The sequence below is a fragment of the Egretta garzetta genome, unplaced genomic scaffold, assembly GCF_000687185.1.
Source record: "Egretta garzetta isolate BGI_Z169 unplaced genomic scaffold, ASM68718v1 scaffold235, whole genome shotgun sequence".
In the NCBI taxonomy this organism is placed as follows: domain Eukaryota; kingdom Metazoa; phylum Chordata; class Aves; order Pelecaniformes; family Ardeidae; genus Egretta; species Egretta garzetta.
The window spans coordinates 1,507,287-1,511,965 of record NW_009259792.1 but is presented as its reverse complement, the minus strand read 5'-3'; the positions used below and the strand labels follow the sequence as shown (position 1 = coordinate 1,511,965).

The following is a 4,679-nucleotide window of genomic DNA, read 5'->3' as shown; positions in this document are numbered from 1 at the left end:
TTCCTTGGAAAACCCCCACAAATGTAAGGAATACAACTGAACATCATTTCCCCCTTTCTATTTATAAGGCAACTCAGTCATTCACTTTCATTTAGAAGTTAGAGAAGAAACATGCGTGTCTGGTAACAAAGGGTAAAACAAATTTTCAAATACATGTAAGCATAGATTTTGGTCCAAAGGACAGAATGCATCTCATTGATTTTATCTTTAAAACTGTCCTGTTTCACGTCCCTAGAGAGAAAATAACCCTGAACGTTCATTTCTACCTCTCGCAAGACAGTACTTCTGTGCATTAATTTTACCAAAGACCTTAAATGAAAGCGGTAAACAAGCACAACTCTCTCTCACTGACTTTGCAGGGAAAGAAAAGTCACTAACCAACTACAGACTAAAGCATAACCTTCTGACTCTACTCTGCCTAACAACCCCTGTATTTTACTTAAAATTACTCTGCATGTTCTCATATTTTAAGTTATTATTTGTCCATCCACGATTTAGACATGACAGTTATTTAAGCCTCTTCTGAAACAGACCACAGAACGGTCGGGACTACTGAAAGAATATTAATACACAGATGTAACTATTTTATTTGAGATTGAGAAACATACAGCCTAATCTTACATGAGAGGAATGCTTCCACATCTGGAGATATTTACAAACACTTCTCATAGTTTCTAACTCGAGTCTAATCAGAGCTCGGTCCTTCCCCAGAAGTTATTTATTTATTCTTAACCAAGAAAGCAGGGAAAATTAATCTAATGTATATGCCCACTTCCCTCTGAACTAAACGTGCAGCACTTTTTGCAGAACTCCATGCCACATTTGTCAGTTAATGGCACTGCAAATTAAGCACTGATGACTTTTTTTTTTCTTCCCTCCTAAAAATGCTTTAACAGAACAGTGTAAAGACCAGACAACCTATAACTAACAGCAAAGTTGCCACGGCTTCCAGAATCCAGCTCCCATAACCCTAACTTTGTTTGGCCTAGCAATTATTTTTTCAAAATGCATTATTTTAGTAGTATTCTGAATCTTCCGTATGAATTATTTAATAACTGTATAGACATGCAATTTAGCAGCCATGACCTTCCTGCGGTAACCACTGACAATTTTCAGTGACGGGAATATAGGGTGTGTTTGCAAGTCTTGTGATAAAAAACGGCTTCAAATCATTAGGAACTTACATACTTGACTCCAGCATGCAGAGATGAACAGACCTCAACCTGTAACTTACTCGGCATTTTGCTTTTTCTGAGGAATAAAACATTTCTATACAAGTATGTAGATGTCAAGTTAGTTTTGCCAGTATGCTTTAAGCCAACAAGCAAATCCATTAGTTACCATGGTTCCCATCTACCTTCAGTTCCATCTCAAGTAACTTAAAATTTAAGGTCTCACTAATGCAGTTGGATTCTCTGTAAAGCACAACCAAGTTTACCCCCTTCCTAACATCAGCTTTAAACTACACTTTCTCAGGTATAATTTCTCTCTCTAGACCTTCACCTGCCTTCATCTGTTCACCTCCTTTCATGATGGCATTACCTTCCCAACCTATCACACTGATTACATCGATCCTCCTCCTCCTTTCACATCATCCTGAGCTGTGTTTAGTTGACTATCTGAAATACAATTAAAATCATTGCATAATATAGTTCCACTCTGACCTTAACTGAACATTCTGGCATATCAGGAATTTCATACTTTGCCCCATTGCTCCCCTCAAGTTAGGGCATCAATGCATGTATCAAAAATTCTTAATGAGGAACGACTAGCCAAATACATAGCTGAGGTTATAAGAATTTTCTCCAGTTCTTGTTGTTGAACTCTTCCTCTCCTTTCTGAAATCGCTGCTTGACATCACAAGTCTAAATCCTCTAGAGCAGAAAACGCCTACCTCCATTGTTGCTCATGTGCACAACACCTAGCACAAGGAAAACTACAAGAAAAACAGCCACAGCTTTAATATAAATCACAACCGTGCAAATTAGCTCTTAAGAAGTAGATCTAACAGTAAGTCAGTAACACTCAGGGCACCGACCTCTTTCAAAGATCTCGCAGTCACAGATGATGTTCAATAGGTTTCTGCTAAAATGTGTTCTTGTTTACTTCAAAATGCACATTTTTCTTTGCACATCATTTTTTAAAAGCACTTAACATTGGAGAGCTGTTTTGATAATTCTTATGATTTAACTGAGAGATGTTAGCAAGTGTTAGGCCAATACCCAAGGTGCTTCCCCTCTTCCATACAAGCTCTTGGCCTGTTTTTACCATTACTGTTACTTCTTCCGAGATATTTTAAGGAGCTGTGAGAACTAGAAACTTTGTAGTTGACTCTGTGAATGCCTGATTGTAATCAGACGTAACACCTCAAATGTATGCAAAATACAGGGGGTAGAGAGAAGCCAAAGTTTATTTATAAATAGAAAATTATTCTGCGTTAGCTTGCAAATGGACACATACTAAATTACTTCAAATTAATAACGATTACATGCAGCACTATGAATGCCAAGTATCTGAAACACAGATCACAGATCTAATCAACAGCATTTTCAGTACCTTTGACATGCAGTTTTCGGATCAGCTCCAGATAAATTCATAACTGAGTCACTACTGCCCAGCTCCATGAGAGCACGGGCCTAACTGGTTTCCTTTTCTTTACATACTTTGTATTTCTACACATTTGAATATTTCACAATTGCAACAAGATCATCAATTCAATTAGTTTCTATGGTATAATTACACTGCTTGGGTTTGGCCTCATGCCTTAGAACACCCTTGCAATAATGACCTAGAAAGGCACTGTCTAGCTGGTCTCCCTGCTTGAGGGCATCACGTCAGAACGGCAGGAACAACGTGAACAATGTTCAGTGTTACTCTAGACTATTACATGTAAGTAATTCTTAAAACACTTGTAGCTTACTAAATTACAGCTTGCTTATGCTGACAAGTTACTAATTGACTAATCAAATTTCAGACAGCTCCATTCTATGCTATTCAAAATTGAGCCCATGAGAATAATTCAGTCGGTTATGACACTCAGGGGCTTAGCAAATAATCCAAAGGCTACTGAACCCCGTTAAACCTTAAGCAATGCTTCTAAATCCATATATTTGAAAATTACAAGTAAAATGCCAGTAAAGCACAGAAGGGTTTCTTGTTTACTTCTCAGAGAAATTACTTTAAGTTTTACCTCCTGCCTTTTTAGCATACTCTGGTTAGACCTCAAGCTTTTCTTCAGAATCATCACGGCTAAAAATTTATCTAAGCGAAACCTAACACTGTCACACATTCGCAAGACTCTCAGAGATGGGGCTTTCAGAAAACCACAAATACTGTTACAGTTGGAAATGCTACTTCTAACATCAGCATTCCCATCTACACAGCAACAAATGCACGGGACAAAAAGGAACCCAAATAAAGTAAAATCTGATTTGCCTATCAGTACCATGCAAACATGAGCTTGTGCAAAGTCCACCAAAGTGAACAGAAAGACTGCCACTACCTTCCATGCCGCTTGGATCTGGCCAACAGTGAAGAAAGATACGCAAAAAGGGAGAGAGGGAGGGTGCACTGCAACCTGCCAAGTCACTTAGCACTGCACAGGGTGCCGTGCCTTAAGCCAAAGGGAAAGCGAGGCCTGTACCAAGAAAGAGAACGATACGGGAGTTAGATCAAAGACTTCAAAAGAAAATTTAAGCGTATTACCAACACTACTGCAAACCTTGAAATAGATTCATTCTTAGGAAATCAGATGTCTCACGATAAAGCCTTAATACTAACGCCATACAGCAAACTTGGTTGTCAGCAATGTCAGGTTCTCACCTCCCCTTCACATACACAGTAATAAATATTTTGCATGTATATTGTGCTTTGCATTCATAGACTGCAAAGCATTCACTTGTATAATTTCTAGGAACTTGTAAGCAGTTGATCTGTACATAGGACGTATAAAAATATAGCTAGTAAGCGGCAAAACCACTTAAAGCCTACAGAGAGAAGTATTCTTCTTGACTAGCTGTTATTCCTAGGTTTTTAGCATTTACCAGTCATTTCTGTAAGGACTAATAATTTCTATAAGGACTATCGCAGGATTCTTATTCATAAACCACCACGCCTGTTTGTGCAAAACAAATAAAATCCACTTCCTCCAGAGAAAAATTACAAAGTACTGACATTTCACAGCACCAGAGTGCGAGAAGAGCTCAGTAATACCCCACAGCACATGGCATCTGCAGGCCAAAGCCTGGCCTCCGTCACATCATTTTAAGTAGACAATAAAAAACAAATAAAATGAAAAAAACCAACAAAACCCAAACCACTTGTAGAAACACCTTCAAGATCAGCTGCAAGACAACAAAACAAACAGAGCAGGGTGCCATGCGTGTTAACACCAGGCCACGAGAAAACTGACGCAAGAGCGAAACATGGCAAAAGCCGCTCACTGCACCCTCCAGGCAGCGAGTAACCCCGGGTCTGGCGCTTCCACCCCCCAAAATCGCAGGGTTAGGAGGCTGCAGAGCTGGGAGCGAGCTGGCAGCCGGGTACCAGGCAGCATCGCCGCCTGGGCTGAAGGCAGGGCCGCTTCCCAGCGCCTCGGCTTCGAGAGCAGAGCAGGTTTTGCGGGGAGAAGCCGCTCCGCAAGGCTGCTGCCAGGCAGCCCCGCCGCCGCCCCGCTTCGC

The 4,679-nt window shown here is 40.2% G+C and overlaps 1 protein-coding gene across 1 annotated transcript in view; it reads right to left on the bottom strand.

The window, feature by feature from the left end:
- SUPT3H (SPT3 homolog, SAGA and STAGA complex component) overlaps window positions 1–4,679 on the bottom strand; it is a 232,164-nt gene that overhangs the window by 227,184 nt on the left and 301 nt on the right. The window lies entirely within an intron of this gene.